The 13,945-nt window shown below is 43.0% G+C and overlaps 1 protein-coding gene across 14 annotated transcripts in view; it reads right to left on the bottom strand.

Moving 5' to 3' along the window:
• Positions 1–13,945, bottom strand: part of GULP1 (GULP PTB domain containing engulfment adaptor 1) — a 369,257-nt gene that overhangs the window by 194,308 nt on the left and 161,004 nt on the right. The window contains exon 4 of one of the 14 annotated variants that reach the window (XM_075933781.1): positions 8,666–8,877. The exons of the other annotated variants lie outside the window; for them this stretch is intronic. The gene's annotated coding sequence lies outside the window, so the exon portion shown is untranslated. The remainder of the gene's footprint in view (positions 1–8,665; positions 8,878–13,945) is intronic. 14 annotated transcript variants of the gene reach the window in all.

Below are 13,945 nucleotides of genomic sequence, written 5' to 3'. Positions count from 1 at the left end.
CTAGGTAGTTCGGACTAGGCTTCCTATTCCGAACTACCGGTACACCTCGTTCCATGTTCCTTGTTCCTCGTTCCACGAGGTGTACCGGTAGTTCGGAATAGGAAGCCTAGTCCGAACTACCTAGTTCGAGCCCCGTGTAGCCGCGCTGCACGGGGTTCGAACCAGCGGGGTTTTAAAAATGGCGGCTCCCCGCTTATGCAAATGAAGCCCGGGAAATTCAAATCCCGGGCTTCATTTGCAAGTGCGATATGCCTACATTACCCCGCTAGTTCGAACTAGCGGGGTAGTGTAGACATACCCTGAGAGACTTGCAGGCCTCATTTGAAACAGCTATCTATGGAGGACCAGAGAGAGATCAGAGGTGCAGCTCACTCCTGAACTGTAACAGATGTTGTTTACTTTAGTTACGGATATCACTGTGCCATTGGGAGGCATAAATGTCAAAAAGAATAAAGGAGCTTGTGACAAGCAAAGGTGTCAGGGAAAAAAAGGGGAAAACAAACTACTGCATCCTGCATCTTAAAAGGAACACAAGCCTCTGTGTAGAGCATTTCTCCATCTCGGAACTAGGTATTTTCTTCCTTCTTCTTCAAAAATCAAAACCAAACCTCTTTAATCAATAGCTAACTTACATCTGATTCTGCAATATGCATAGCTGCCAACATGCAAAGCATTTTGGCAGGGACAATTCTCCACACAGGCTGGGTAGCTAGGGTCTGGCCCATCTGAGGGTTGTACATTCACTGCGAGGAATTTTAGGTTATTTTCTTCTTTGAGGAAGAAGAATAAAAAAAACAAAAACAAAAAACTCACAAACAATAAAATTCATAAAATACACTCAGCAGCCTCTGAGCAGTGTGAATTCTAGCAGTTCACCTGGCAGGTGGAGACATAGCTTTGAAGCTATTAAAAGAACTTACACTAGGGTAACTGGTGATATGTAAAGACATCTCTTTCCCTTTCCTCTTTGTCTCCATTTCATCAATATATTTAGGTAGGGGGCAGAAAGGGATACTGCCTGAGACAGCTATGTGGGGTAGACTGGTGAGGAGAGTCGAGGCAAAGCTATGCGGTGAGGGAAGCTGGAAAAATGAGGTGGTGTTGATGGGAGTTTTTGAGGGTAACTGGACTCTGGGCTTTGAAAAGGAAGGGTTCCTGGAGCCGGTACTTTCCCTCTCAACTTACCTCCTTCCTGAGCATTCCTCCTACACTCATATCTAGCAAAGGAGCAGCAAAGGGGGAGGCAGAGTGGCAGCTTGGTTGCCCACTAAGCAGACCCACCATAGTAGTCAGTGGCTGCCAGAAAACTGTGAAGGGGTAACACGAAACTCTTAACTGCTCCAGAATTCAGTTAGGGTGATAAGTTCCAGGACAGTTGTTTATAACTTAGGATAGCTTTGCACAGATTGGGAGAGCTGGCAACTATGCAGGGGATTAAACAAAGTATCGTAACTTACAGTCTTGTATTTCCTTCTTTGCTGGCTGAGCTAGACAGGGCCCCTCTCTCACATTTCACTGACTCTTTTTCACAACACTGCTGTAGTAAACCTCTAGTTAAAACCTTACAGTATCTCTTCACTATGCATTTAAACCTGAGAGTTTACCTAGCCTAGGTATGAGCATCCTCACTACAAAGCCTTACCAACACTACAATGTGTCCTTTGTTTCTGTATTCCCACATGCATGTCTAGGGGCTTCTCTCAAGGTTCTTTTGGCTAAGGTGCTCTAGGGTTTTCTCTTGGGCAATTGTGTCAGTTGTGGGAGAGTTTGCCCTTCTATGGGCAAAGTGGGAAGGGCATCAGATTTTGTCTGAAGCCTCACTGCAAAATGGTGGGTTCTAACATAAGTTAAACTGAATCCTGGTCTCTAACCTAATTTCTTACCCACATAAACTAGCTCAGACTTAAGTTCTTCCAAAATCAGTTAGAGGATTCTTTTGTATGAATGGAAAGAGAGTTTGGGCTAACACCTGGCGAGGAGCCCAGTGTAAATATAAAATGGAGACACAACTCAAGGGTGTGGTGTCTCAAGCTGGATTTTTTTATATATATATATATATTTGTGATTAACTCCTGGCTCTTCCAAAATACAAAAGGTTCTTTTAAGCAAGTTCAACAAAACCAGACCAAGAGAAAGTACATAGGCCAAGCCATTTTGGAGCATTGAATGAACTAAAATATTTCTTAGAAATGTCAACAGTGAACTAAAAACCTTCAAACACAACAGGTAACATTTTTAAAAGCATCCAAGTGACCCAAGACTCTAACTCCCATTTTATAAAGTGGCTTAGGTACTTAAGAGCATAAATCCAGTGAATAAATTGCTGTTGACACTGAGGCTTTGTTTCACTTTGGAGCTTTTGAAAATTCTGCTCAATAGCTTTAAAATTCCATTTCTGATTCTTAACAAACTGTGCTTTTGGCAAACTATCCTGGGATGATGTGTGACATTGGGGAATTCCAGGAAGATTGGGGGGTTTATTTTTGAGAAAAAGTACGAGGGAATCGGGCTTCGAAATTTGGGCTTGCAATTATAGAAAGGTGACTTCAACTTTAACTATAGAATGACTACTTCTGCTTCACAAGCTTTATGAATTTACATGACTGAACTGAATTACACTTAATATGACAATGAGATAAAAAAACTTGTGACTGTGAAATAAAGTCTCTCATTCTGATTTTGTCTCCAGTGTTATGCAAAGGCTTTACCAACTAGTCAGCTGATGGCAATCTTACAAGTTCCAACTACAAATACAATAAACAAATTAAAACACAGATCTTGCAAACAGAAACTTTAATAATTCAGCAATCTCTGAATTCTCATGAGACATGCTGCTGCTGCTGTGACTAACAATTCTAATGTGGAAACTGATTACAAACTGCAGCCTGGTAGCCAGTGGGCTGAAAAGGGAATGAAAGTAGATGCACTGAAAAATTACACTAGATATAGATTGTCTAGACAATGTGGACATAATGGCATGCTTCATACTTGCTCTGCAAACATGAAGTATCAGTATGGCTTATGCCATTGCTTCAGCCATACAGAAAATTGTTTGTTTGAACATTTTTTTTGACCACTCCTTCTCTCCCAGTTGTCTGATCCACTGGCACTTACACAGCTCATTCCCAAACATTCCCCCCTTGGTCTGATTACTTCACTGCCAGACAATTCTTTACAACTTCTGTAACCTCTGTCTCCTAGCTCCAATATATTTTTCTCCTATTGAAGACTTTTATCACTATGCAGCATTTTCCAGCTCTGAAGCTGAGCTCTCTGTAACCTTCCTCTGCAATTTGACACCACTCTGATACCTACCTTAACAGAAAAAAAACCCCATCAACTTTATTTCACCAGTTAAAAGGCTGACCATATGAGGACATTTGTAAAACATGTAATAGTGACAAATCAAACAGATTCTATGAATAAATGAACACCTCCCTTCAAATCTAAAGCCAGGACTAACAGTGAAAGGCTACAAAGAAGCCATAAATAAAAGGGAGAGAACATCACTGAATAATCACAACACATTCTCCTCTCCCTATGTTGTCGCTCGGTATTGCGTGCGGGTAGTAGGTGGTGTTGGTAACCTGTGATACGCAGGTATAAGACTAGATGAGCTAGTTTTCCCTTCGACCTTAAACTCCATGACGCTAGAGCTCTTGCATAGCACTGGCAAATCCTCAGTTAGGGTAAATTAGCACAGCTCCATTGATTGAATTGGAGGGATCTGGCTCTCTATTGCATTTGTATACATTACAGCAGAGGTGAGCAAATACCAGTAGATCTGGTCTGCCAGGGTTAGCCCTAGGTGGGCCCCCATACCACCGTATTTACCTGCACAGGAATGGGGGATCACAGCTCTTGTTGGCTGCGGTAACTGTTCTTGGCCAATGGGAGCTGCGATTGTCCATACCTGTGGAGATGCAAGTAAATATAACAGCAGCAGCTGCCACCCACCAGGGGCTATCCTTGTACTTCCCATCCATAGGTTACATACACATGGAGATGGGAGAATCATAGGGTACGTCTACACTAGAGCGCTAATTCGAACTAACTTAGTTCGAATTAGTTAATTCGAACTAAGCTAATTCGAACTAACGCGTCTAGAACTAAAAACTAGTTCGAATTAGCATTTTGCTAATTCGAACTAGCAAGTCCACATTGAGTGGACTCTGAACAGGGCTTACGGATGACCGGAAGCAGTGCCGGCAGGGCATCAGAGGAGGACTTAGAGCGTGGAGATGCTGTCTCAGGCTAGCCGAGGGCTGCGCTTAAAGGGTCCCGACCCCCACCCCGGACAGACAGTTCTCAGGGGTGCCCCGCTTGCAAAGCAGTCCTGGCTTGGATTGCCCGGACTACCCACACTGGGCACATCACAGCACCGGCCATCAGACCGACTGCACTTGCCACAGGCTGCCATCTGGGGAGAGGGGGCAATCGGGGGGCTGCAGGAGAGCTTCCACCCCCAGAAGCCCGCAGAACCAGCCCAGTCCTCCCCATCGGGGGCTCGTACCCCATTCCTCCCTCACCTCCTTCCACTTACCCTTCCCTAGCCCCCCTTCTTATTGATGTACAAAATAAAGATAACGTTTCTTCCAACATTGACTCTGTCTTTATTGAACAAAACTGGGGGAGACTGGGAAAAGGAGGTGGGAGAGGGGAAGAGAAAGGCTAGGAGAGGGGAGGGCAACTAACATGATCAGGGGTTGGGAACAGGTCCCAGACGAAGAGAGGCTACAGAGACTGGGACTGTTCAGCTTAGAAAAGAGGAGATGGAGCGGGGACAGGACAGAGGTCTCTAAAAGCAGGGGTTGGGTGGAGAGGGTGCATACAGAAAACTTCTTCATGAGTTCCCATAAAGAAGAACTAGAGGACACCAAAGGAAAGGAATGGGTATCAGGCTTGAAACTAGTAAGAGAAAGTTGTTCTTGACAAAGCAAATAGTTAACCTGCGGAACTCCTTGCTGCAGGAGGCTGTGAAGGCTACAACTAGAACAGAGTTTAAAGGGAAGTGAGATCAAGTCATGGAGGTTGGGTCCATGGAGTAGTCTTAGCCAGGGGGTAGGAGTGGTGTCCCTGCCCAAAGTTTGTGGAAGGCTGGAGAGGGATGGCACGAGACAAATGGCTTGGTCACTGTCTTCGGTCCATCTCCTCCAGGGTCCCTAGGGTCAGCCGCTGTCGGCAGACAGGCTACTGGGCTATATGGACCTTTGGTCTGACCCAGGACGGCCATTGTAAGCTCAGGGCTCAGGGTCGGGGGTCTCAGTGGACCCCCTTGATTTTCATGCACACCTGCTCCTGGGTGGCCAGGCTGGGAGCTCTCCTGCCCTAGACGACCACTTTCCTGTGCCTAGTGCGGAGATCGTGGACGAGGTCCACGATGTCCGCACTAGCCCAGGAAGGTGCCCGCCTCTTGCGGTCCAGGGCAAGCTCCCTGGAGCCGCCAGCCTGGTCCCGGGAAGAGGGGGTGGGCTGGGGGACATCGGGTGGGTGGCTCGATCCGTGCCAGGTGCAGGGCCAGCCCGTGCCCCTTTAAGGGGTTCGGGGCCGGGAGGGGGGCAGACGAGTTTCCCTGGTGTTGGCCAGAGTGGCCACCAGGGAAACCTGGGGAGGGCTAGCCTCCCACTAGTTCGAATTAAGGGGCTACACACCCCTTAATTCGAACTAGCTAGTTCGAACTAGGCTTAATCCTCGTAAAATGAGGATTACCTAGTTCGAACTAAGTGCTCCGCTAGTTCGATTCAAATTCGAACTAGCGGAGCGCTAGTGTAGCGGCTATGAATGTTAGTTCGAACTAACGTCCGTTAGTTCGAACTAACATTCTAGTGTAGACATACCCATAAAGACAGAGTTAATAACTGCAGAACTTCTGTCAAAATCCCATTTCATTATTCGTTACATCCTTCCTTCACAAATGCTGGGGCACGGAGTGGATACAGGTCTCTTCCATTTCCTTCTGTCATTTGCTGTTATTTCCATCTGCTCCAAGGTGTTGAGGTTGGCTGTTCTGCCCTCCCTGCTAAGGTTCTTCTTTAGGTTTCTCTTGGATACCTTAGTTTACCCACACCAGTTGGTTTTTATGTGATAGCTTCACATGGGAGTCTGTGGGTTGGCATCCAGAGTACATACCCTGAATATGCACTCTGGATACTTTCTTCTAATTCTGGTGAAACTGAAGTGCTGCTTGGCCATTTCTCTGTTCTCTCTGCTGATGAGAAAGTCTTTCCAACCGTAGCTCAGAATCTTTGGTGGTCACTTTATTTGTATAGTCATCTAGTTCTTGAGCTAAAATTTTGGTGGATCTTCTGCTCTTGAAGCTGTATGTTAGCATCAAGATTAGGTTTGAACTTAAAGTTCTCAGTTTTGCTTTGGCATTGTTAAAATTAAGATTTTATGATGATAATTTTTAGTAAAAGTTACAGACAGGACTCAAGCAATACACAAAAATTCACACACCCTTGCCTTCCTTGGACATTACTTTTATTTCATAGTCCAACCCCCACCACAAGCTCAGTGAGGAGTATCTGACAGCTCAAACTCCAGCTCTGGCCATGTTTTCTGACAACTCCAGCCCCCACCACTGTGCGGGAGGACATCTCCAGCCTTGCCAGTGGAGGCTCCAGCCCCAGAGATGAGTCATCAAAGTCATAAAGATCCAGTAAAGTCATGACTAAATAGTGTTCTCGGGTATTGTACATTTCTGATTTCCACATGTTGTGAAGTTTAGTAAATGCCAGGGATGCTTTTCCTATCTTTTATATCATTTCCTTCTTGAGATCTTTATTGGCCAATATGGTATTTCCCCTGTACACAAACTGTTTTACTTTGTTAATGTTTCTGCTTTCCAAAGTGATGTTAATTCTTGATGTCTGTTTCCAGAATAAGTTTCAGAACAACTAATTTTGAGCCTGTTTGATCTAAAGTTTTTTGCCAAGTTATCTGTGTCTGAAACTTTCCTGGGATGTCCCTCCATACTACAATACTGTATCATCAGCAAAGTCCAGCTCTTCTATGCATTTGCCATCTACCATGTTACTCTAAGGTTTATGGGTAAGGCTCCATTTTTGTCATGGAAGTCATGGATTCCATGACCGCTGAAGCAGGTGGTGTGGCTGGCCCAACGACCATCACAGCAGCTCATGCAGTCCCTAGACCAGCCACATCGGATGTTGCAAGGCAGTCTCAGGCCACAATGCTTCCCTCCAGCCTCCGCAGTACTAGGAGTTTGGTTGTGGAAGAGGGCTTAGGGCTGGGTGTTGGGGTGCACAGGGTGCTTACCTCAAAGGGGCTCCCCAGAAGTGGTAACATGTCCTCCCTCAGTTCCCAACTCCAGTCCACATGCTGCCTCCACTCAGAGGCATTACCCTGAATATCCCATTGAATGGTTACTGACCAGTGGGAACTGCAGAGCTGGTAGTTGGGGTGGGGCAAAGAGTGGCGCTAGGAGCTGAAAGGGAGGGACATGTCAATGCTTCAGAGGAGCTGCATAGGAGCCTGCCAGTCCCATCAACTCTCCCCCAATACCCACAGAGGTCCTGGGCAGCTGCCCTTCCTTGCCAGAACCAGTGGGTGGTCCTGGGCCATAAGTCACCCTCTGTCTCCCAACTGCCCATGTCACTACTCCCCAGGCAACCCCTACTGAGATTTCATCAGGGATATATAGTAAAAGTCATGGACAGGTCTCCGAGGCATGTAAACGACTAGTTGACTATCTGACAAACATTTGCTTATCGGACAGTCAACACACTAGTTGACTAGTCGCTTCCCTCCACTTGCTGCCTCTATCAGAAAGAGGCAGCCGGAGGATGGGGGGGAGAAGGAAGGAAGGGAGAGGAGGAGGTGCTTCAGGCCATGAATTTTTATTTACTACCCTATGACCTGTCTATGACTTTTACTAAAAGTACTCGTGATTAAAACGTAACCTTATTTATAGTGCTAATACATTTATTCATTATTCGGCGTATGACGATGCTAAACAACAGCAGAGATCAAGCACAACCCTAATTCACAGCAGTTTCCACATGGAATGACTCTACTCTCTGGCTGCTTATGCTTACAAAACACTTTGCATCTTGCAGATATAGATACCACATGCACAGAAATGAAAACCTACCACAGTGGTATGAATCTTAACAAGACACAGACTGAATTTGCTTTTTTCCCTCCCTATAGCTCCACAAAAATTCCATAATACTTTACATTAATATTTCTTGCTTTAAAAAAAAAAGCCCTTTAAAACTTTTGAGTGTCCAAACAATGGTAAATCCAAATTAGCATTTAAAGGGGTATAAGGCTAAATGTATTGCCAGTGAAACAAACTTAATTACATTGTGATAATTGACCATTAGAGAAGATGTGGAGAGAGAAGAACATATTTCATAAAATGTATTCTCTAAATATGTAAACATGAAATCCAATTTGGGGAAAAGTCAAAGTCAGTTCTCACTTACAATGGTTTTGAAACCAGACTATCTCATCACATTCAAATCTGGAGTAACTTCACCTTTTCCATGATTTTACAGATGGCAGTATTTCACTCTTGTCCCCCTTCCGTCCATAGAGATTATACACTTTCCTTGCTCACCTCAGCTCTCAAAGCTTGCCTTATATAGTGAGAATGACCATTTTTTCAAAATGAAAAAACAAACAAACCCAGAATACCTACCTGTCTGGGGAGAGGACATACAGAGGAAGTTTGCAAGTGCATCAAGATGCACAACAGAGAGGCAGTAAGACCACGTCTCCTCTTTAGACAAGTAATCCTGTCCATCTTGGTTACCCTCTGGACTCAAATGTACATTCATAGCAGGCTAGTTCTGATGTGGGGCTAGTTCAGGGCAGCAGAGCTGGTGTGGTAGGTCCTCTATTCCAGCCAGTCTGGAGGTTTGTGAAAAAAACAGTACACAACATGGGTTGTTTTCTTCCACAAACCTTAATAAGGACACTAGGGAAGAGAGGGGTAGTCCTAGTTTTCAAGGACACATGGCCACCTGAGTGATTAAAGCTAGATGGTACATTTAACAGTGATATTAACAAATTAAAAAAGGAAAACCTCTTGAGGATTTTCCTGAAATGTGCCCATTTCCCAACTAGCTCTACTGGTGGCTCCCAAACATTTACTTAAATCAATATATAGCTAGATAAAGCCCATGAGAGAGCAAGATATTCAGAGAAAGAGAGCATTTCTCCAATTTTCCTAATACCTCAGAGTATTGTTATAAAACATATCCTGTTGTCATAAATAGTTGCATAAAACTTTGAGGTCACACTTTTTTTTTATTTAGGATGCTTTAATAGATAGGTTATTAAAAGATATGACATATTTTAGATCATTGTCAGTAGAGAGCATCACTGATAGCATTAAGCGATGTTCACCCATTGGACTCTGTAATTTCTAAGAAATGATTAAAGCATCTATTAATGAATTATTAAAAAACTTCATATATGCATGATATCTAGCCTTTTTTTAAATATTATTCTTTCTGTCTAGTCTTTATGAGTTAGGCCATGATCTTGCACCATGGAAGACTTCCTATTCAAGTCTCCATACACAAAATCATGCCCCGCATTTGTTAGTATGAGGCAACCAATCACATAACAAAACAAATATATTCTTCTGCTGAGCTATGAATGATCATGATTGTTTTCAATATCCAGACAAAAGTCATACTGGTAAGAATATCCTATGATCTATTCTGAAACATACTCAACATGGCCACCTAAAAATTACAGTTTTAAAATTTGGCAAAGATTAATCTCTTTAATGATAATTTATGTTAAAGACATGATATTTATTTTGCATTTTGTTGAGGTTATTAGGGATTTTATTTTCAGAAACTAGTATGTGTTCCATTCTGGAGCAACTACTCATTGAAATCATGAGAATGACTGAAGCCTGACACATGCACATAATAGAAATTTGAAAGTTAGTATGGTTTAATGTATAGGCAGGACAACTTGAAGGAGTTCTCTATAGTTTTATTCCTATATCAAAGCATGCTAGCGTTTAAGAGTAAATGATAGCTCAACCATATTATCTACAAAATCTGTCATTTGTTGCTTCAGCTCACCATTGCTCATGGATTTTGTGTCTTTAATGTGCCTTCTCTGCTTTCCTTTCAAATTTTATATCCATATAAAATAATGCTATAATTTTGGATACAATTTCTTAAAATGCAGTTAACCGCCTGTTATGTCATCTCATAATGGCATCATCTGGCATTTCCATCTTCTTCTCAATTTTGCTCATTAGTAGGTTGGAATTTGTCACATCCAAGATTTTGTAAAGGTCATTGCTAGGGAAAGTTTTCTGTTTACGTGAAGGGCCTGATGTAATACATATAGGCTACGTCTACACTGGCCCCTTTTCCGAAAGGGGCATGCTAATTTTCCAGGTCGTAATAGGGAAATCCGCGGGGGATTTAAATATCCCCCGTGGCATTTAAATAAAAATGTCCGCTGCTTTTTTCCGGCTCATAGAAAAGCTGGAAAAGAGCCTCTACACTGGCCCTGATCCTCCGGAAAAAAGCCCTTTTCCGGAGGATCTCTTATTCCTACTTCAAAGAGATCCTCCGGAAAAGGGCTTTTTTCCGGAGGATTGGGGCCAGTGTAGAAGCTCTTTTCCGGCTTTTCTACGAGCCGGAAAAAAGCGGCGGACATTTTTATTTAAATGCCGTGGGGGTTATTTAAATCCCCCGCGGATTTCCCTATTACGACCTGGAAAATTAGCATGCCCCTTTCAGAAAAGGGGCCAGTGTAGACGTAGCCATAGAGGTCAATGGACTGACTCCTATTAATTTCAATGGTGTCTAGACCAGATGCTTGATGATTTCATGGTAGTTTTCAAGAGGTAAGCACATTGGATTATCATAATATGCACAACAAGGCCATAAGTGGCCTGGATTTTCAAAAGCACCTAAGCATCTTTGAAAAATATGGCGTCAGCAGCAGGTTTGGGGCATTTGAAAATTTTCTCTGGATCTTCTTTTGAAAAATCTTGCCTCTTCTTGTGTGAGGACTAAAGCTTCAGCAGCATACACTGTACTCCTTCATGAAGACTATGTGACACCCTTAGATAACTCTTTTCATACAACTCACCAAATGTTCTGTATTTAAAATAGGTAACACCATAAAACTCAGAATAAAAAAAGTGTGTGTGCTATAGAACTTGGCAAAATGTTATTATGAAGAAATCAAGTTCAAAAATCAGTTTGTGAAATAGTATTAACAGATTTAGGACTCTTCAGGAGAAAATAGCAAGCAAATCCTCAAAACATTATGAAATACTTAATTTTTTCTTTAAGAGCCAGCCCACGATATATGAAAACTCAAGATCTAATATATAGGTCTGTAGACTTCTGAATTCACTCAGGGTACATCTAAACTACATGGAGCCATGTAGATTAGTGTACTCGAAAAAAGGAAATGAAACGGCGATTTAAATAATCACTGCTTCATTTACATTAAAATGGCTGCCGCGCTGTGCCAATCAGCTGTTTGGTGGCACAGCGCAGTAGTCTGGATGCTCCGCAGTAGACAAGGGAAGCTCTTGTCGACTGCCCCAGTAAACCTCATTCCACAAGGCATAACGGGGCGGTTGACAAGGGCTTCCCTTGTCGACCGCGGAGCATCCAGACTACTGCGCTGTGCCACTAAACAGCTGATTGGCACAGCACGGCAGCCATTTTGATGTAAATGAGGTGGCTATTATTTAAATCGCCTCTTCATTTCCCTGTGTCTAGAAACCTCATCTACATGGCTCCGTCAACGGAGCCATGCAGTCTAGACATACCCTCAGAGACTGAATTTTACTTTCAAGGTGCCAGGCTAGGAGATAATTTCTAAAATAATTATATATAAATTCACAAGCCAGATTTTATTTATATTACAAAAAAACCCTCTAAATAAATTAATATATAGCACTCCCTGGCTGTGTCTAGACTGCACCCCTTTTCCGAAAAAGGGATGCAGATTAGCCACAGCGCAATTGCAAAATACCTCTTAAAATCAGGAATAAGGGATCTTTCGGAAAAGGCTTTATTTTCCGAAAGATCCCCGTCTAGACTGGCGCTTTTCTCCGGCAAAGCCCCGAGCCGGAAAAAAGCGTCAGCCATGTTTATGCAAATGAAGCGGGGAAGATTTAAATCCCCGCTTCATTTGCAATTGCGCTGCGGCTAATCTGCATCCCTTTTCCGGAAAAGGGGTACAGTCTAGAGACAGCCCCTGAGTTTTAGTTGCTAAGAGAAAACATTCCTAACAGGCCTAAAATAACTTTTTTTTTATTTTCTAAAGTATAAGTAAAGTAAAAAAGTATGAAATGACTACATTAACCAACTAAAATGGTTTCATTCTCCATTTCCTAAATATTATGTTATCTAAAACTTTCATAGTAATGCTAATATATGGATTGATTGTACAGGATGAACCTCACTAGTGCAGCACTCTCTGGTCTGGGAACATACATGGTCCAGCATGATTTCAGTTAGCCAGATGTCCACTTATCTTTGGTGTAACCATTTCCTGTGGTCCCATAAAGTTTGTTTATAGCCACAAGTCCTGGCTCTCAGTGTTCTGTGCTGTATACATCTCTAATTTACCCCTAAATATCTTCTCTCTCAAAGCCCTGTAAACAGTGGATGTGTTATTAATGCTGCTAAACAATAGCAATAGACAATATTGATCTCCTGTGGTTCAGCAAATTGTGTGGTTTGGCACCAGTCAGGTTCCAAAGGTGCCGCACTAGTGAGGTTCAACATATATTTTAATTTAGGAACCAAATTGCTGAGAACTTCTTTCTTTCTTACAAAACACAAACACACAATTGAGCAATGTAATACACTTCAGCCCAGACAGGTGTTTTCTAGGGCTATGCATTAATTGCAATTAACTTGTGCAATTAACTAAAATATTAATAGCTTCAGCGGGTAGCCGAGTTAGTGTGTACAGGATAAACTTAAAAAACAACAAATGGTCTGGTAGCACTTTCTAGACTAACAAAACATGTAAATGGTTCCAATGAGCTTTCGTGGGCACAGCCCACTTCTTCACATGACCGGTGCTCATGATACCATCTACATGTTTTGTTAGTCTAGAAAGTGCTACCAGACCATTTATTGTTTTAAAAATATTAATGGCAATTATAAATTAATTGTGATTAATCACTCTGTTAGACAATACAATACCAATTGATATATATTACTATTTTGGAGGTTTTTCTACATTTTCAAATATATTTATTCTATTACAGGTTGAACTTCTCTAGTCCAGCACTCTTTGGCCTGGCAACATCCATGATCTTTAGTTAGCTAGATGTCCTCTTCTCATGGGTCCCATACAATTTGTTTACAGCCACCAGTCCTGGTTCTCAGTGTTCTATGCTGTTATTTCACTCTAATTTACTCATAAATGTCTTCTAAGAGCCCAGTAACCAGTGGAATGTTGGTAATGCTACTACACAATATTGATCTCTTGTGGTTTGGCAAATTCTCTGGTTCAGCACCAGTCAGGTCCCAAGGGTAGTAAACTAGGGTACGTCTACACTACAACGTTAATTCGAACTAACTTAGTTCAAATTAGTTAATTCGAACTAAGCTAATTCGAACTAACGGATCTAGACTAAAAAAACTAGTTCGAATTAGCGTTTTGTTAATTCGAACTAGCATGTCCACACAGAGTGGACCCTGAACTGGGCTTAAGGATGGCCGGAAGCAGTGCCGGCAGGGCATCAGAGGAGGACTTAGAGCATGGAGATGCTGTCGCAAGCTAGCCCAGGGCTGCGCTTAAAGGGACCCGACCCCCACCCCGGACAGACAGTTCTCAGGGGTGCCCCGCTTGCAAAGCAGTCCTGGCTTGGAGTGCCCGGACTACCCACACTGGGCACATCACAGCACTCGGCCATCAGACCGGATGCACGTGCCGCAGGCTGCCATCTGGGGAGAGGGGGCAA

Source organism: Pelodiscus sinensis, chromosome 7 (assembly GCF_049634645.1).
Source record: "Pelodiscus sinensis isolate JC-2024 chromosome 7, ASM4963464v1, whole genome shotgun sequence".
Taxonomy (NCBI): domain Eukaryota; kingdom Metazoa; phylum Chordata; order Testudines; family Trionychidae; genus Pelodiscus; species Pelodiscus sinensis.
Note: the sequence above shows the minus strand (reverse complement) of the source record. Positions and strands in the feature narration are given on the sequence as shown.